Here is a 20,422-nt window from a genome sequence, read left to right on the forward strand (position 1 = left end):
GAGCTTTCCATTGGTGTTTTTTTTTAAATAATAAGCATTGATCTTGTGTCTTGGATATGGCAACACGATATTTGTTAATGTATCGCCTAAATATGGTGAGGGCTTTTTTTTATTTTTTATTTTTTTTGGTGTTACAAAGGAGTATTTTGACCTCGCACACCAAATTCCAGCTAAGGACTTCCAGGTACCTTCAATGCATAAATATATTGGTATTTGGAGCAAGAAGGAAACTGACTTTTCGTACTGCTTTGGGAGGTGTGAAAATCTATTTTCAGGCCTGTTTTGTGTGAGCAGCACCTTGATTTTCATGTGAAAACCAGGCATCTAGCACAGAGGCGACACAATGGGTCACAGTAGGGACAAGATGCCCAGGAATCCTACTACTGGTCTCACTACTGTGCATTTTTTTTCCTTAAAATCACTCATCATCTTTCCAACCAGTGTATTACTGGTTGTATATCCAGGACTGCTGGGCTGTACCGTGGCTTCCATTTTATTTATTTATTTATTTTCATGAAAAATGCTGTATTTACGAAGCAAAGTGATCTGATAGAGTGCTGGAGTGGGAAAAACATAACCCTCCTGTTTGCCTTAGTTTCTGCCGAGCTAAAAACATGGACTTTCCTCCAAAAACACTCAAAATCATGCTTGTAATAATGAGGTTTTCTTGCTCTGGAGGTTCAAAAGCGTTGTTCATGTTGTTCGTTCTTTGGTTGCACCATGCTATCTACGTCAACGCACCCATCTCGGCCAACAGCTTTGTGAAGTACAGGGAAAACATTTTTTTTTTATATATATAAAATAGCCTGAAAAAGAACCCATATTAATAATTTATATATATATATTTAGATTTTCTGTGTGCCTATGAACAAGGAGGGCAGGGCTTGGAGAAGGGTTTCCATCCCTTACCCCAACCCAAATGTAACTCCCTGGACTTGAAGCAAGGCTGGGGACTCAGAAAAGAGAACCCCAAATACATGCAGACTTTTGGAGAGCAGATACAGGAGATGTAGGATAGGAAACACTTTTTCTACGAGGCAGATGCTGCAGTCTCAAGATACTGAGGGTTTTTTTTTCCTGCTGCTCTTACTTAGAGCTCTGCGTTCGCTTCTTTTCCCCGGGGATGTACTTGTCTTCTTGCTGCCTGACACCCTTAACCGTATCAGACCTTTCTCTCTGCTTCTTTGTCCTTTGCGTTTTATGCCATCCTTCTCTTTCTTCTGTCACTCGCTGTCCCATGAGACTCTCAGGACCCCCTGTTAGTTTCTTTCAGCAAAGAAAGCTTTTTGACAGCTAGTCTGAGTCCTCCTCAATGGTGTGATATATGAAAAAAAAGCGATAATAGGTCGTTCTCTCCCATTTTCAGATCATTTTCCTTGGCATTTCCTTCCTTTTTCTTTTCACCCCTCATTTCAAGATGCTCGTCTCCTACTGAAGTCCCCCCACTGTGATAAGCTCTGGTTGTCACAGGGTAACACATCTCCAGGCCAGTCAGTGCCTTCAGCCCCGACACTGCCTCCCCTTCTGCTTTCTTGCCTTTATTTGAGAGGTCGGAGAGAAAAAATGCTGATTCTTCATTATTTTCTTTATTATTATTTCAGAAGTATCACGATTGAAGAAATAAGTGGCACAGAGCATCTCTTCACTCTTCATTCTTACCCTTTATAAGGATAAGCAATAGTTACAGGTGATCCCTAACGAAGCCTCTTATTTCTTCCCATTTTCCTGTGCTGTTGTCTAGCATCTTTTAAATGTGACTATCCAAAAATTTAGAGTTCAAGTTCGATGTAAAGAAGCACGACGATCCCATATGCGGAATCCGTGAAAATACCGTGCAGAAAATCTTGCAAAATTAAGTTTGGGGCCGATATCGTTGATAAACCGCTTCCGTCGCTAATGTTTTTAAAACTGATTAATTCTACTGGATTTGAGACTGAAGTGAAACAAAGCGTTCCTGGGGGTTTTACTTACAGGGGGTGCTGGAGGAAAATAAATACTTAGGATTCCAGGGGATGATCTGTAGGGAAGATAAAGTGCTCAATTAAATTTAGCGAGCGAGATTATTCTTTCGCCGAGAATTATTTCACCCCTTCAGGAAATATTTGTTCTCTGTGTTTAGCTTATCATATTGTGTAAGATGATTAGCCGAAATGGGACTTCGTCTCCTATATAGAGTGAAGGGCAAGAGGCCTGAATGACAGGAATGCAAAGATAACATGACAATGGAGTCTTAAAAAGAATATAGGAATCGTTCCCGTAAAGACAGGAGAGCTCAAAATGGGATTTCCCTGCTATTGAAATGGACGGCCGCGCTATCAGGAATTGAAATTTCTGTATTATTTCACCTGTTCTTGACGACTTGAAGCAGTCAGATCCATAGGAATAGAGGGCACGGGAGGATCTGATGTATCTGCACGGCTGTGGGGTGTTTTTTCGCTATGTCTAATTTCCAATTCATTGTGGGCGTTAAAAATTGGCAACCGCCGTAGCGGTGCTGGTCAGGCTTTCCTCTTCATTTGAATACTGAAATCAGAAGGTCTTACTGCCTGAATTTGTCCGTTTGATGACAAACGTGATCTGTAAAAATTAGATAACAATAGGGATGAAGCTGTGGCATTTTCTGCTAATGTATCACTTGGTTTTCGAGGCACGGCACGCTGGAATTTCATGGTTTGTAGAAAAACATCTGGACGAATACAAGACCTCTGCCTTTGTCTTGTATTAATGAAGAAGAAAAAAAATCATTCATTCTGATCAGTAAAATGAAAAAGAAATAGGAAAAAAAATGATTGCATCTTACGTCCTTTCCATGTACTTACTTGGAGCTTTACCATACATATTTAGGTAGAATTGGCTCACGTTTAATAGGTTAAAATAATAAGTTTATGTTAGCCAGGCAGGAGATCGTGTTCAGGACTATAAAAATTTAGAAATTCATCTGATTTTACCCTCTTCTTTTAAGTTGACTTTCCATTCTGTAGCTGTTTGCTCTTGCCCAAAGTTGTCTTGTGTTGTCAAGAGGCCAAAGGAGACGTTGAACCAAGTGATTTTGGGCAGCCCGCTGGGAGTTTGTCCACTCCTGAACCCTGGAGGCTGAGGTTGGTGCTTTCTCTGCCTCCGAAATCCTTTCCTTTGTCTGTTTTAGAGTACAAGACTTAAAACATCGAAGCCGTTCCTTCATTTTATGATTCTATTATGCAAAATGATGTGAAGCTCAGTGACTGAAAGCTCCTGTCGTGCAATCATCTTGTCATGTACGATGATTCCTGAAATGGGCAGAAGAAGGAGGTCTCGTGGAGGAGCTTACTGATGGGCTATTGGCACCATTCTTCCAGCAGTAAGAGTTCAATGCCATGCACTGAGCAGGTCATTTTGGATCCGAGTATGAGCTGTGCAATAAATCAGATATTTTATAGCGTTGGGTAGAATTGCAGCATTATACTTCGTTTTCATCTTCTTCTTGCACTACTTTTTTCATCTTCTTCTTGTACTACTTTTTTCATCTTCTTCTTGCACTACTTTTTTTCATCTTCTTCTTGCCCAACGTCTCCTTCCTGAACAGCAGTCTCTAACAGGTTTTACTAATTTGGGTTTAGAGAAATAGCAAACTAGAAAGAACGAGCAGTGGAACTCAACGCAAATTGTACTAAATTTTACGTGCTACCCGTAGGGCTCTACCAGTTAAACCGTCTTCGGTTGTGGTGCTTTTAAATAAGCTTTGCCTGGCACATCAGCTTGGACTCTGCTAATTTGATTGCTACTTACCAAGCACATTTATTTAAGCAATTCAGTTCATAAAATCTTACAGGCTAACGATGAGCCTCCAGTTGTGTGCATTGACTAATCCAAGAGAACAACGACTGCGCATCCTTTACGTTAGATCCCTAGTTGTGCTTTTAGGGTATTCAGATCACATTTTAAATGGTACTTACATTGAAATCCCTGCTCGTCGTGCTTGGTGACACAGAGCAGTAGCTACACATACAACAGGAATGTTCCTGTACCACAAGTGAAGAGAAGTGCAATGCCAAGCATCAAATTGATTTTAAATGGTGCCGTAGTTTGTTGCTTCGGCATGAAATTTTAATGGCAAACAAGCCGTAAACAATTCTGCCCCTTGGTATTTCTGAGGGGAATGTCTGTCCAAGCGTATTGATTCTTTGTGGTAAAAAGCATGTAAAAAAAAAGTAATTAATAACAACGCTCTATTAATTGCTCCATGGTTCTTAAAGTGAGCATTCAGTTTATTATAGAAATGCATTAAGAATTCGCACATCTTACATTTTAACAAGTTTTTCCTTTTTATAAGCTATTTTGAAACAGAAGTGGATTGTTAGTAGCTCATTAAGCACCTTGCAAATTTCTACCAAAGAAGTAAAATCTTTCATTCCAAATAGGTGTTGGAGCAACAACAGGGTTGAGGCGTAGCCCTCGTTCTCATTTTCCTGTTCCTTTGCATTTGACGTTGTAAAACACCTACTCCAACCCAGCAGAAGTTTTTCTGCAGGCGTCTTTCTGCTTGGTGGTGGAAAGCAAACATCCCTCCTAAGAAACGTCAGCAATAATTGGAGGCTGAAGGATAGGTAAGGTTGCCCATAGCATGGCGTGACTTCAGTAGGCATTTTAGGGATCTGAACATTTTTACTCTATTTCCAGATTTGGGCCTGATCAAAGATGTATTTATCCCGTTATATATAAGAGACAAGAGTGCAAAGACATAATTATCTGTTTCCTATACCATTGAATTTAGTGATTATTATGAGTCACTGGGTAAAACCGAGGTGAATGTGGGATTAGGAGTCAGGGAAATCAGCTCTCTGTGCTTCATCGGGATGTTGACTTAAACTGTTGGCACTTCAGCTCCCTGATTAACACAGTCCTAATATTTTCCTAACTCATTTCAAACAAAGCAAAATACAAAATCCTAAACAAATTAAAACAACAACAACAAAAAACAAACTACAGAGTGTTTGGTAGCACTGGTATTCTGCAGAAATTGCTGTCTTGTAGAGATAATTGTTTTGTAAATTGTTTTCTTTGGTCTAAGAAAAGGGTTAAGATGGCATTCACGATTTGGGATTTTTCAACGGGAATGACTGCATTTGTACTTCATGGGCTATGACATGAAAGGCTAATTATATACAGTATGCATCATCAATTAGTGAACTGTTAGGAAAGATCAGTTGAAGGAGCAGGATCTTTTCTGGGGACACACGTCAAGGGTCATGCCCACGTGGGGAGAACCCTGCATACCGTAACCTAGCATCCTGGTGCCCTAGAGTATAAATAAATAATGGATGTCACCGATCCACTCAGCAGCTGTATGTTTTTAATTCATGCATTTTCTCCTTCTCCCATGCGTAATAAGCTCCCAGGTAAACACGTTTCTTATTAAAATTCTTGGAACTGGGTTTATTCTGTTCTCACTTTCTCATTGTATCATTGCCAGCCGTACTCCAGTGAGAACATACACGTGTAATATTTTCAATAAGGCAGCGTATATTGAAATTTAGGAAGATTTTTTTTGTGATCCAGGGTTAACTTTGTTATGTTTGTTCTGTATTCATGTTCACCATCGTGCCTTTTGCGTGTGTTCAGGGCTGTGATTCTTCCTTCCTCGTTTTTGTGCGTTGAAGTGTTTGCGGCATTTTTCATTGAATCTTTTTTTTGGGGGGGGGGGGAAAGTTTCATATTTCTTGCATTGTTCATATTTCTGCGCAGAAGCAGAAAGAGGAACATCACCGAGTCTGTCGTGGCTTGACCTGGGAGGTGATTTTTTTTAGGTACAACCCCTTTCCTCCTAACCCGAAATAAGTTCTTGGAGTTGGGTTTTCCCAGCCCTAGCAAAGCATCTCAACTACAGTGGTTACTTTGAGAACTCATAGAGACTTTTGCACCTTCAAAGCCTATCTTTGACAGCTTATGTTTTATTTTTATTCTTTTTTTTCCCCCCTGAAGCAAAGTGAATTTTTTTTTTAAGTTGAAAACTCTTTCAGAGATAATAAAATCCTTTCTTCCCCATTTTTCTGTAGGCTTCTGGGGAGTATCAATAATGGTTATATCGGCTTGCAAAGCAACTATTGCAGCCTGTATCTGAAATTAATTACAGGCACTGAAAGGTAGCACTGATATTTTATAGGGAAAAAAATGCACCTCTAAGCCAGCAGAAGCTGTACTGAGGGCGATGTGGAAATCGAGTTCCTCAAGCAAAATCATATTGGCTGCAGCAGAATTCACAACATCTGTAAGGTTTCCAAGTCAATTTAGTTCTTTAGCAGTAATTCTTTCCAACATCTTCTTTTTTTTCTTTTTTTTTCCCTCCGCACCATTTCAACTCATACCCAACCTCCTTCATAAATTGTGAGGCACAGCCGTAATTTCTAAAAATCCGAAACGTGGAAGAGTTCAAGAATCCAAGGGAGTGAATTATCAAACCGGACAGCTTTAGGTTTAGCGAGAAATCTCACGGAGATAAATCTCAGGCAGTGAGTCAGTGCTTTCCTAGATTTAGGATATCTCCCCGCTATAAAACTTTCAGCACTCCAAAGCCCTGGGAGCAGGGGATGAATTCACCTCAACAACTCTGTTGCTTTATTTTTTCTGCCGTGGCTCGCTGTGTTTAAAGATACCAACTGGTAGTCAGTCATCTTGTCCTTTGCTGTCAAGAAGTCGACTCAAGTTTTTACTTCTCTGATGTAGGTTGCGATAGAGCGGACGATAAATCAGCGAAGAGCCACCATTTGCTGACAGTGTACCCTACTGTCTGAGCAGTCCTACTGGCAAATATGCCACCTTCTCAATGAGTACATCGAGATGAACCTCTCCACACTAGTAATGTGGGTTTTTTGGGTAATAATAGTTGATATTTGTGCTGATGCAATCCCTGTCTTTCCCTCTTATATTCTTTGTGTTGGCCACCATCGGGCTTCGTTATCAATTACTGCTTTTAAACTGAGCTTATCTGCACTGATTCTGCTTAATGACGTGCTTTCCTCATTCATTTCTTCTTCCTATTTGTTTGAGATGTACTTTTAGAGTTTTTGGGGTAGAATATTCATATTAAAAATTAGGAAGTTGCAGTTCTCCATACGGTTGTACTTCCTGAAGTAGTACAGTTGCCGTGTGGAATTTGCTCCGATGGTGAGATTTAGGGCTGTAGGCTTGGAAAATTCCTATTAACTTTTGCTTTATCTGGACCTCCTCTTCTTTAGGAGAAAATCACGGATCTTTTTTCTCTTTTTGGGCGGTGAATAACTAAAATGAAATGCACAGCTGGTGTAGGAGGTGGAATTCGGGTCTCCCCTTGTTGCAGCTTGTTGGGGATGTTATTGGGGATGTAGTGTTGGGGATGTAATGTTGGGGATGCTATTTCTGCAGCTGCTTGCCTTGCATTGAAATGCAGTTATAAGAAACCAAATCTGAGGTCCAACAGAGTCAATCTGGTCCTTTTTCGTTGCTGTAATTTCCCAAAAAAATACATCCAGTGAGCCAGATCCATGTCTCCGCCTCACGAATGCTGGTAATAAAAGTGGAAGGGAAAGTAAGTCATTACTTGTTTTATAGTCAGCTGTAAGTTGAAGATGGCTGTAAGAAGGCCAGAAACTTAATTGGATTAAAAAAAAAAACCAACAACTGTCTAGGTAGCTTGTTTCCTAGAGCTGGAAGCACTGGACAATTAAAGAAGAAACAAATTTAGGATGGTCTTGGATTGCCGTGTCCTCCCACCCTTGCCAGTTGGCACGTGGGGAGTGCTAAATGCTGCTTTCCATCTCTGTCATGTTCAGTAGCATCACCACATCTTCCCTCTGTATTCATCTCATCTCCTTCTGAACCGTTTGGCTCCGTAACATCCTAGAGTTCCAGAATTTAATTATGCATTGCACATCCAAATTACTCCGTTTATTTATGTAAATAATTCAGCAGTTTTTTCACTGGGACCTCTCGGTTCTTGCGCTCGTGACATGGCAAATAATCATTATTTAACTGCTCCGAACTTAGCGGTTTTTAGTGGATCCTCCCACACCGTTGTCCATCTTCCAAGAATCCCAGCCTGTTTAGGCTCTCTTGGGAAAGAAAATCACACCATGCCTCATATCAGTCCTGCCATCCCATCCTAATTTTATTAAAGGTCCAAAGCTCTTGTATCAGCGGTTGGTTTTGAGCCAGCGCAAGCCATTAAAAACATTTAATTTCCTTCCTTCCCTCCCTCCTTCTGTTTAATAATGTCCGTTGAATTTAGATAAGGATTTCTAAGTGAGGTCCAAAGATGAGGCCCTTCGATTTTCCAAAGATGAGGTCCAAATCCAAACCAGTACCAACCCCTTAGAAAGAGCAGGTGTTGTTGATATGAATGAGTGAGCTGCACACCGCTTAAAAACTGAGATGTGAAAGCATCGTGATCTCTCTTTCATGCCTGGGGAAGATGATCCATGACAGACGTAAATAGCTTGTCCAATATCGTGCGGGGAATTTGTAGCCGAACCTAAAATAGTGTCTCTGTTCTCAGAGCCAAGCCCGAGTTAAAGGATGATCCCTTTCACTCTGTTCTTATTACACAACGCTTGATACTTTTAAAACAGCAAGGGAAAAAAAAAAAGAGGAGAACAGCAGTCGGTGAAGCAGCACGGATAGTTCCTTGACAAGGTGACATTAAAAACTGGGTTTTACAGCTTTGTGTCTATTGCTGTGGTTTCTGATTCACTACCTAACGTGCACTGTCATTACAACGGCTTTATTTAATATTTACTGTTTGAGCTAAATCCTTAAGAAACCCTTCAGGCTGCACATACTCAGCAGTTCGTAGAGGAAGGCAGAAAAGCATCCCTAACTCATCTTCTGGAGCCCAGGCTTCAAGGGCCGTGCTCTCCCAGGTTGGTGCAGACAATCAATTACAACTTACCCAAGTCATTATTGATGCACAAATGGGGTAGTAATTATGGCTCAGAATTAATTTGGGAACAAGGAAACAAGAGGACTGAACAAGGATGGGGAGCTTTGACTCAAAAAGATGCTCGAGAAACAACCACTATGTAAGTGCCGTGTTAGAGGTGTGTTAGCCCTGCAGCTCTGGAGATTTCCCAGTTTCAGTTTCCTCTCGGGTATAAATTTCCTTTAAAGGAAATTCAGAAAGAAAGGAAATTCAGGAAATCCAGAGTTTAAAGAAAAAATATGGCCTGAGTAGCTGCTAATCCGGGCATTTAGTTCCTGATTCTACCAGGTGTTTTTTGCGAGTCCTTGGTTAAATCAGTTGCGGTGGGATTGGTCTCATCTGACTTTGGCTTTGATTCAGTTTCTGTGCTTCTCCATCGTCAGCAATGCCGTGAAAGGGTGATTAATCCTACCTGAAAATACATGGGAAACTTGCCACATGGAGGTGCTTACCTGTTAAAGGGAATGCATAAAGCAAAACCAAGTGCTCGAGACTTTTCTTCTGTCCTTACTGCTCAGTGATGGGGCGTCTCTGCTTGAAAGTGAAGTTCCTAATAAACAAGTGTTTATAGGAACAGAAAAAGTTTGAGGCTTTTTTTTGGTGTGTGTGCAACTTCAGCTTTTAAATGTACTTAGGTACAATTGTCCTTGATTCCTTTAACGGTCTGGAATTTCGGTTCATGCTACAGTTCTTCCCACAAAATAAGGGTAATCATGTTTCATTTATCATTGGGTTATTCTGACATGCCAGGTATAAGCACAAATATATGAGAGCATGAATTGCAATAGAAAAGGTATCCGTGCCTCAGCAGTGTCTTTTGAGTTGGTCTGAGGTAGTGATGAAGTCTTTTGAGACGCTCAAAGACAGAAATTGAAATTATTCGTGCACAAATGCTGTTTTCCCCCAGATAGGTCTTTTTGACTTCCCTTCAACACGCTGGCACAGCTGCAGTCCCTGCAGATGCTGACATAATCCTTGTTTATGCTATGCCCCTTTGCTCAGTTTGGTCTTTAAAAACAGGAGGACGGAGGCAGAACAGTGACAATGATTTTCAATTAAAAACTGTCTACAGTCGGTGGTACCCGCGACGAATGCAGCCTAGCAATCCTACCGAGCGATAAACCACCGGGGAATTCAGACTCGTATTAAAATTCTGCAAGGCGGCTCTGATTAAACAGCAAAATCCTCCTGCAAGATGAAGAGCGAGAATTATTGTCGTGTGAGAGATGAGAGAAGCCGGAGCACGCGAAGGTCACGGAGGTTGGCACGGGGTCACTCCGAAGATCTCGAAGGAGATCGTGGACTTCCAAGGCCAAAACTTGGTACTGTAACCGTGAGGGATATTTCATTAGGATATGTGCTAGTGTGGGAAAGTGAGAAATGTCTTTGGCTAGAGATGAAAGCAAAACACATTCATCCTTTTCTATTTATTAGATTGTCATTACATTGTTCTCGCTCTGAATTTTTGTTACAGCCACCTAGGAGATGGCTTCATTACAGAGAGGACTGACTCTCAGTCTTTATCGTACGGAGCCTACCAAATAGTAAAACTGGGAGATAGTAGGTGAAAGAAATTAAGAAAATGCGTTTAGGACATCTGAGTTACCTTGAAGGATTAGAACAACATAACCCCATCGCAGCCATATCACAGAAACCCCATTAGAAATAATCTGACCAAGAGCAGGATAGCCATTTTAAAACATTGGCTAGTTTTATTAATTTATCACAAAATAAACCGCTGCTTCTTCCCCAAATCTGAAACATTTCTAATTTAATTGAAATGCTGCTCTCTGATTTCCCTAATGCCTCGCTGTGGCCTGATGAAGGAAAGCCTCCGAAGATGGATGGTTAGTGAATAATGTTTTTTAATGCTATCCAAATAATACCGTTTGTGTTTTCATATGATAAAAAAAGGGCGTCTAATTAGGAGAGATATCCTGGAAAATGGCTCTCCAGGGCTTGCTTATAAGATGGACTTGGCTTTTGGTGGGAGGCCGACTGGTGCTGGGGGGAAGCCGTGGTGACTGGCAGCTCGTTGTATTCAGCATCCTTCCTTGTTTAATCCCTGGACTCCTGCTATATCACGAGCCAGGATGCTGTCAGGTGTCCATCTGAATCTTACAGCCTCCGGACTCATCTCTTTAAGAAAATAAAAGCCACCGATGAATTAATGTGGCTGTATTTATTACGAGCATGTCACCCGCGTGGCTCGGGGTAGCCAGCCCGCACAAGCCTGCTGTGTCCTTCTTTAATATGGTCTCCTTTGCATTGCTTCTTGGCTCATATAAATGAAAATGTGCACATATTTCACATCGGTTTTGCTTTAGCCTGAGAGATGATGACCAAAAGCTGGCTGTTACTTTTAGTGATGTTGTCCACATATCAAAAAGCACATGCTAACACATGAGCTCTTTGCAGTAGTAATTTTTCTGTAGGTGGCAAGAGTATGCATTTAAAAATTTAATCGGTGAGTGAATAGGAAAGGTGGGCTTTCTTCTGACAAAATTAACGTGCATCTCTTGTGGTCTAGGGCCTGTTTCTGGTAGAGGATCTATAGATATATCACCTCCAATATACCTATTCTCTTCAGAATGAGGTATTTGAAAGCCATTGATGTTCTTCAGCTTAAACATTTAATGCCATATTTGATGCAAGGCACACAAAACATCTCCAGGGAGGTGGCTATTTCTGAAAGCCTGTGCCACGGGATTAAAGGGGGAATGTGGGGCCAGATCCTGCATCTCCTGCCCGATGCCAAGGCTCAGGCCCACGGCGCCCACCTCAGAGCTGAGGCAGCCCCAGGAGCCTGGCAGCACAGCAAGGCCCTGGCATGGCAGGGTGGTGACAGCCACCAGCAGCCACCTCAGGCATGGTGAGGGAACCATTTTCATCCCCCCAGGAGCAGCTGGAGGTGACAGGACCACCATGGTCCCGAAGCAGCCACCTGCAGCCCATAGCCAGCCCCAGCTGAAACAGGGCTGTGGGGAGGGGGATCCAGGCGTGAGCCCTTGAGGTAATTAATGCTGGTAATGCTGGGAGGGTCCTCACCTGGTATCTTTCGAAAACCCCCAAGGTCTCACCTGTGAGCTATTGACAACCAGAGCTCATTTATGAGCCTCAAGGAGGAAGGGATGAAGGGTTGGTGGCCTTCTTGTTGCTCTATAGGATGTGCAGGGGAGAGGATGTTGGCTGGGCCCTGGTGCTGCTTGTAAAGGCATAAGGTAATGTGAAACTGCTTTTATTCTGTGTATTTTTTTGTTGTAACTTATTGTGTTAGATGTGTTGAAAGGGGATATGACTGAGGTGGTATGATATATGACAAAGGGGATGGCTTGACATACATGTATGACAAAGGGGATGTGACTGAGGTGGCTATGACAAGGGAACCCTCCTCTGGTAAAAATTAGGAGGTAAATGTGCTGGGTAAAAGTAAACTTACTGGGAAGTTCCCTTCATGGTCAGCTTGTAGGAAAAGACCTGTGTAGGGTAATAAGCCCAAGCCTGCTGCAGGTCTGATACCTGCTTGGGGTGTGCAAGCATTGCCTTGTGAGGGGACACCTTGTGCTATCAGTAGGATTGCTAATTGTCCTCATTAGGAAGGTCTTGTTAAGTTATTCCGGAGGGTTTCAATGAATGGTATTGCAGCCTAACATGCAAGACTTAAAAAAAAAAAAAAAATATATATATATATATATATATAAAAGAAGATAAAGGATATAGGTAGTGGTATGTTAGTGGGCTGTGTGATACCAGCTGTGTGCTGATGGGTTTCTTGTTGGCCTCTGAGCCTCTGTGAATTTAAACAATATCCTCTTATTGGTATTGGCTTGCTTTGGAGCTGAATTGCTTACAGGTAAACACGGAATAAAAATGTTTCTATCACCAGTGCTGTGCAGCATCCATCCTCTGTTTTGTCTTCTTTAAACTACCACTGAGCAACAGTTTCCAGCTCATGATTTAATCTAGGCTGGGGGAGAGGATAAAAATCAACATTATTCCTACTTCTGCAAGCCTTCCGCTCCAGGTTTACAACTGTGGGAGCCTCTCAGGTGTTGTGTGGAGGTTTTGGGCAGAAATCGCCTGCCTGATCAGCCTTGAAGCCTGGACAGATTGCAGTTGACTTCAAACGAAGGTTTTCCTCGATAAAGATGTTGGTTTTCATAGGTAGGCATGTAAACCTGAGCAGAGTACAAAATATTTTATCCGCAGGTGTGAGGGATAATTGTATAAATCCTTCTTTCTGTGTAAAACTTGGTCACCTGCCTCCTGGAAGTAATAATGAATGCTAGTGAGCAGCAAGATCTCGGTGTTTAAATGTGTCAGGGGGTGTCTCTTATCAGTGATGAGTGGAAGAGCTTTCCTCAGGAGGCAAAAAAAGAAAAAAAAGGGGAGTTGAGGAAAAAAATGAATGTGGCCTGACAGAAATACCAGCTTAAAATGTTTTTCGTTAGGCTCCGACAAGAGATGGATGCGTTCGCAGCAACGGAGCTGCAGATGAAAAGTATTCCTGCTTTCATAAAATGAACATCTAGCTTTCTGGAGCTGGGGAGAACATAAATCTCCCCAGAAATGACACCGAAAACCTGCTGAGCGTTTGCAGCTGCCTGTCAGGGTGTGCTGAACGGGGTGAGGCGAGGAGGGCTGTGGTATTTTGATGGTTCTTGGAGCTGCACGTGCGTAATCCTCATTTGCTGCTTGTCACTCCCCGAATCTGAAAAGTCAGGCGGGGCGGCGTGGTGTTTAGTCATGCTTCTTAAACGGGCTTTGTAGGCTACTTTGCTCCCTTCTCCTTAATGATATGCTGCGAATGTCCTCCTAAACCTTAAATACAGCTCGGGAATGAAAGGGCCATTTTCATTTTCCTGTGTTTATAATGCCAATCAATTGGCGCCTTCAAGCAATTATTGACTAATTAAAGACTATCTCGGCCAAGGCAGAAAAAGCATTAGGAGCTCACACGTGGCGTTAAACCATTTGATAATATTTGCACAGGGCCAGAAATGGAGAAGCAAATAGAAATTTGCTGAACCTTTTAAGGAGGAGGTTGGAGTGCCGGTGACCAGACAGAACAAATCTGTTTCCAAAGTGGGATCCCTTCGTGCTGCTTAATCCTTTTAAATGCCATATACAAATGAGCTGTCGGTGTCGAGGCTTGCCTGTGGAGGACATGCATCACTTGATAATATATTTGGCTACCTGTAATACGTTTTGCTACCTGCTTGTTTAATTTCCAGATGGAATCAAAGCTCAGGCCTGGAATTTAGACCTCCTCTGGTGGAGGGCTGTTCGGATTCAGGGCATGCATTATGATACCTTTAGGAAGATTGGGGGGAAAAAAGCAAGAAAAATCACCTGACCGTGTTATATGTGGCTTGAGTGTGGACACAAACACCAAAAAGAAGTCCAGAGGTTTGATTTTTTTGATATCTTTTCTAATAATCTCTTGGTTTATGCTTAAGCTCTGTTTTTTTTGCTGTAATTTAGCAAAGACAAAAATCGAGAGTCTAAACCTCCCTGACCTTTCAGGCAAAGGTACATTGAGCTGCAGGGGCTGATTTATCATTTCTTTTTCAAACCCATATAAACCCTGTTGTGTTTCAGAGTGTAATAGAAAATCCAGGGCTTTTCCTCCGAGATTATGGAGTTGATGAAGGGGGAAAGGAAAGAAACAACTGAACAAGTCCCTCCTGCAGGGCTGTGCATTGCCCTAGCACAGCTCAGGCCCCTGTTTGTGCATCCAAATCCCAAATTGAAGCGTCTGTGGTCCTACAAAGCGTGTAATTCGTGGGAGAGTCCCTGCCTGGAAGAGCTTGCTGTCTAAATGTGTGTTGGAGAAGAGGACAGGATGAGTAAATGATTTTTTTCCCCTGTTTTAATTATGGTAGGTGGGGGATAGGGGATAAGTGAGTTGTTCAGTGTCGCAGTGGAAAAGCTGGAATTTGAACTCGCAGCCCTGTAGCCAGGGGGCACGGCTTCCTTGTGCACCACCATTTATTATTTTTAAATGGGTATTTATTGACCGATTCAGAGTTACTTAAGACTCTCACTGGAGTACATGGAAAGACATTCAATTCCCTGTCCGGAGACTAAGCCAACCAAGAGTGTCTCTCTAATAAATTACACATTCATTTTTTTCCTTAATCCTTGCTCCAATTAATTGATCTCAGTGCCCTGATTAAAACAGCTCAGCTCACTTAATCCTGGTCTTTGTCCCTCGTGTCTGCCTCCGGGCAGGTGCAACCTGGATCCTGGCTTTGCTGTGAGCAGCGTGAAGTTTTCCAGAAGTGTTTTTACATTAGAAATGCTCGCGGTGAAGGCTTCTGATCTAACTTTTCTACCACTGTTAGGAGGAGATGAATAAGTTGCTGCGCTCCTCAGATGCTCTGCCAGGCTCGTAAGAGCAAACAAGCCTCCAGTTCGAGTCTTTTTGCTAAGAGGATGCAAATAGTAGCTTAGAAATCTAAGGTTTTGTGCCCAAGAGAATGTCTTTACAGAGCTACAGGGCTTATTATGAAAGGGGCTGTGTGCAGCTGCATGGCTTGCTTGTTTTTTCCAGGATTCTAGATAAATTCAAATAATCACCGGCATAAATCTCCCTCACGAGGCTGCAAGAACAACTGTACCAATGAGAAAACACGGAGCCAACGAGTGTAAAAATATATTTAATGCTGTTGGTGCTGCTCACTTATTTCCTTAATATAATGCACAGCTGATTCCAGTCATTAATAGGCTTCTCAGTGAATGAAACAAAAGTGCTAAGAAGTATAAATTGCCCTTTATAATCAGGAGTCAGTCATTCCCCGACTTGGTTCACCAATTATTTACTCATTCCTTTAATAGAAAGAATGTGCACTTAAAAGGAAAGCGGCTTTATATGCTGGCAGAACTTGGTTTTTCTCAAGTGGGGTCTCCTATAAATAGGGGGAGCAATTTTCCTTATAGCTCTGTAGGTTTTTATTCCAAAAAGCTTTGGAAAACAAGTGGTTATGTGTAATATCAGGGTCTGGAAAATTGATGTTTAAATGTCTTAAAAAGAGAATCTCGCACTTTTCAGGACCCTTCAAGTAAATTAATAAATTAATAACTTTGTAGGTGGGCTAGGGGGAAGAATGAAGGAGAGAAGGTGAAGCAGCACAAAGGGTTTTATTGCAGGTAGGTTCCTGGCAGCACCCAGGTGTGGTCTCTTTCCAGGTTAGAGACCATGAAATGCCAATATTGGCTCATCGAACTTTAGGTTTTCTATAACATCTGGGAAAAAAGGAATTACTCTTGTGCATCCTTAGCATCTGCTTGTCCTGGTTGTTGTCTGGGAGAGGGCTGCGGAGGCAGGATCTGCTCCACACTTGCCAGAGTGCTTCAGATAATCACAGCCCGATCTGTTTTTATTTGTAGACCTCCACTGCCTTAAGAATTGATATGCAGCGGAGCCATTCCTGTCGCTATCAGCTGAGGATCTGCCCATTGACTGCGGTTCAGGCTCTAAATTAAAGCTGATGAAAATCTCCACCGAGACTGCGGAGTCCAATTTTACCTCATTTGGCGTTGCAGTAAGAAGAAGAGGAGGTAGTTGGCTGTTAGTTCACAACCACTTTGCTGGAATACAGTCCTTTAATTCTGATATACTCATTTGTTAAAGTCCTGCCTGGGTTTTTAAGCTCTGAAGCATAAAAGCAAGGCAGAGTTGTGGAGGTTGGGTGTTGGAGAGGGGCCTTTGGAGACCAGAAATCAAGCATTTGATGTTAAAATGAGATGATTGGTGAAGGTATATTATGTATTCAGGTATATTTGTGAAGTTAATAATATAAAATAATACAAAATATTAATGAATTTAAATTTTTAGCTGTCTAAGACCTAATAAGGAAGACTTTCTAGGAATGGCATTGCTGACAATCCTGCTTTGGAGTGGAGCTGGAAAGTTCAGCGTTCAGCTATTCCCTCCTTGCTGAAGAATAATTCTTGAGGTGGGTGGCATATGGTGAGGGAAGCCCCTGCAGGAGGGCTTTTTTGGGAAGCTGTCCCAGTCCTTTCCATGTTGCTTGCCTTGGTTTTGCCCCGAGCACCTTCGAGCCCCAGCCTCTCCCATGCGCTTTGCCCACGGTGATCCCGATCGGCGTGGTCAGTGCTTGTTTGGGGCCAGGTGCCAGGAAATCGGGGCTAAATGTAATTTCATACACCAGCACCAATTTTCTGCAGACACCTGCGAAACATCCTCGGAAATTTGGGAGCAAATGAGGTTTCGTCTCGCCGTTAACGAGGCTGTGCTGCCAAGCCCGTCACCGGCGGAGCTGACCCCTCTGCTCTGGCAGTCCTGTTCGGCTGCCTGCTCCAGCTGGTGCTATTGGCCCTTAATCAGAAGTGTTTATACTCCCTCATTCGCACTTGATTTCTGCTTTTCCCTGCTCGCCTTTGTATTCAGAGTTGGTTCATTATGAACGATATTGTTCCGAGGCTGCCTTGACATTTTTGCTGGCAGCTGGCAGCCATCGGTCAATATTACCGCTGTCACTTCTCACAACGCGGAAAATATGCCATCACACCAATTAGGATGTTTACTCAATCTTGTTCTCCGCGCTCCTCCTCGCTGGCAAACGCGGCTCGGGGTTTTAAAACGGGGAGAAGTGTGTTTAAAAAACCCTACGGGCTGGGGTGCCTGGAAGAACTGGCACGGCCGCAGCGTTTCCAGCTTCTGTGGGGTGAGAATCGGGATCAAATTCTGCTCTCGTGGCTTTGTAGATGAGTGATAAATCCTCTTGGTTGCATTTTGCCCTCACTTCTGCTAAATGTTCTCTATTTTTGTGGGGTAAGGGTGGATAGTTGCCTTGTTGACTTGAAATCGAAACCAATTGCGATGGGGTGACGGGGAATAGAAATTAATTTGGTGGCCGTAACAAGCAAGGATCCTGTTCCCTCTCCCCGCTAAAATATCTCCTACCTTATTCAATTAAACACAAAGATTTATATCAGCACGGAGGCACCACAGACAGCATGTCCGCGTGGCACAACGTGGGACGATTTAGATGGAGCTAAAATTGCTTCCTGGGAAGGGTACTGAGTTTCTTGAGCTTGCGTCCCCAGAAGCAACATAGCGTGCACTTAATTTCCTGTTCCTAAAAGAAAACAACTTAAACCCAGAAGAGCAGAACTCAGAACCAAACGAAACATTTCCTTTCCCATTTCACGAGGAAGGAATTCCTCTTCCAGCTAAGAGTTGGGGCGAGGAAGGACCATCCTCAAAGTGGCAGAACACACCTCATGCAGAACAATAACGCTTCCCTCTTCCTTATTCCATCCAAATTTACCAACCTGCTTGGTATTTTATATACAATTCTTCCTTTACCCATCAGTTTATGAGCATCCGAGGAAGGAGAAGCTCGTTTTCGGCCGAATTTTTCATTTGGTCCCCGCTTGCAGCTAAGCTGAACCCAAGCTTAAGCTGTCAGCGTTGACGAGGCTGATAGCGCCGCTCAGGTTTTTTTGTTGGCGTGATCAAATGGAGCTTGTTAGGCGCAGGGGAAGCACGGTGCCACTCAAAATAATGAGTTTGTTTAGTGCAAACGTGCTGCTCGCCGTGTAGGCTTTGTAGCGCGATAGCTCAAATTGTCATCGGCGCGGGCTGCCTTCAAATAACGAATGTTGTACAAGCTAATGACAAGTTTCTTCTAATAACTTCCAGCGCCTGCGTGAGATATTTCTCAACCAGGAGGAGATTGTAACCATAACTTACGGTCCGTCCAACTTTTTTCCTGCTTTCTACGTGCTCAACTCTCTACTTGAAGTGTCAGTGAGCAGCGAAGACAACGAAAGGGCATAGTAAATGTAAGATGAGAGTAATTGTGAGCCCAACTCAATAGGAAATGGATGAAATGCCATAAAATAGGGTCAAAACTGCCACCAGCCCAAAGGGATATGTATTTTGAACCGACTGCTTCCTGGCCGTGCTTTGTCAGAATCTCGTTTGCCCCCTGCCTCCAGATCTTCCCTTGACTTGATTTGGGATGTCATACAGCGAGCGTTACGTGATTAAAGACTTAATTGATTAGGGATAATGGGAGTAGTTAAATTTTAATCCAGCCTGCTGCGGTACCCTTCAGAAATGGGATCGATGCTGTTGCCTAGGTCTCCTCTGTGGGATGAGGGAGGTTGCCAGCTGAGGTCAGGGCTCCAGCAGTTCCTTGGAGCATTTCATTGTAGTAATCATGCTGACTTTTGCTCAAAATACCCCGATGTATATCTGGAAACGTGCCTTATATGGGACGTAGAGTTTTAATTATGCTTCAGGTGTAGTAATTACCCTCCAAACCGCGTTTTCCTATTGATTAGGAGGGGGCTACATGCAATTTGATCAGCATCATATGGTGCTCGGGTGGTGTTTAAAGCCCCGAGGGACTTAAATCTGATGAACATAGCTGCCCGAAGACCTGAAGCCCAGCACCACGCCGTGTCTGGAAGCATTTAACCGAGGCAGCGTGGCCGAGGAAGGTCATCCTCATTTTATTTTTAATGTCACGCTGAAACACCGAATGCACTTCAAAATTGTCTCCTTGTAACTGTGCCACTTGAAAAGTTGGGTCAGTTTGGGGAAAATGCTCCTCAAATGTGGCCCTACAGCCTGATTATTAGCGTTAGAGACAGCTCACTAAGTACTAATCTAGATGTTGGTAATGAGCAGGTATTTTTATTATTAATCTTTACGTAAAGCTTTAATTACTTTGCCTGGATTTCCATTATCACTTTAATTTCAGAGCTGACAAAACAGGCTCCTGCAGAGGCTTGAAGCAAATTGCCTGGCAGCGCAGTGCAAATAAATAAAGGCTGTTTGTTGAGACCAGGAACTTCAGTGCCCGGTCCTAAAAACTGCTCTTCCAGGGCTTTTTCATCTTCGGAGCTGATTCTCTAAATGATCTTCTTTGATGTGTTTGCTTACTCTTTGGCAACAAGTAGTAATTTGCATAGGAGTCAACATTTAATAACAGCATATGAATTTCAGTGAAATTCATGGCTGTGCTTAGGATTTTGCTGTTCTAGGCAAACGCATAAAACATCGAAACGACACCGCTCGACGTTCAGAAGCAGCACTCTTGGTTATTAAACATCGGTGGGCACGAGGGGAAAAAAAACAACCGAATGGGTTGCTTGATTCCCTTCGGATTTGGTCAAGTTTCAGGATGCAGAAGCCGGGTGGCAGCTGCATTTCAGGGAATTCCTCAAATTGAAGGACTTGATAAAAGATTGGAAGACCTTAAAGGGAAACGTGAACAGGTAGGGCTGAGTTTGAAGCTCGTTTTATGGGGAAAAGATGGTTTTGGACTTCGTACCTTTGTATTTTTCCGTGTTTTTCCCCCATGAATATTAAGAATGTTTTATGATGTGGAAATACTCTTGCCTTTACTTAATAAATTCTGCATTTTCTGCTGAAGTTTCTCCATGGGCAGAGCTGTGGGTTGCTGAAGTGGCTCACTTTTAGGCTGCCCTCAATGCCAGGCACCCCATGCT

The 20,422-nt window shown here is 42.7% G+C and overlaps 1 protein-coding gene and 1 long non-coding RNA gene across 3 annotated transcripts in view; both read left to right on the forward strand.

Moving 5' to 3' along the window:
* The window catches only part of DCC (DCC netrin 1 receptor), a 347,209-nt gene that overhangs the window by 41,761 nt on the left and 285,026 nt on the right, over positions 1 to 20,422 (forward strand). The window contains exon 1 of one of the 2 annotated variants that reach the window (XM_068665176.1): positions 12,058 to 12,150. The exons of the other annotated variant lie outside the window; for it this stretch is intronic. The gene's annotated coding sequence lies outside the window, so the exon portion shown is untranslated. Of the gene's footprint in view, positions 1 to 12,057; positions 12,151 to 20,422 lie in introns of those variants that run through there. 2 annotated transcript variants of the gene reach the window in all.
* On the forward strand, positions 16,020 to 19,537 carry LOC137846993 (uncharacterized). Its single transcript, XR_011090702.1, has 4 exons — positions 16,020 to 16,081; positions 16,322 to 16,492; positions 16,793 to 16,890; positions 18,603 to 19,537. It is a non-coding gene; the product is annotated as an uncharacterized lncRNA (long non-coding RNA).

The sequence above is a fragment of the Anas acuta genome, chromosome W (assembly GCF_963932015.1).
Source record: "Anas acuta chromosome W, bAnaAcu1.1, whole genome shotgun sequence".
Lineage (NCBI taxonomy): Eukaryota > Metazoa > Chordata > Aves > Anseriformes > Anatidae > Anas > Anas acuta.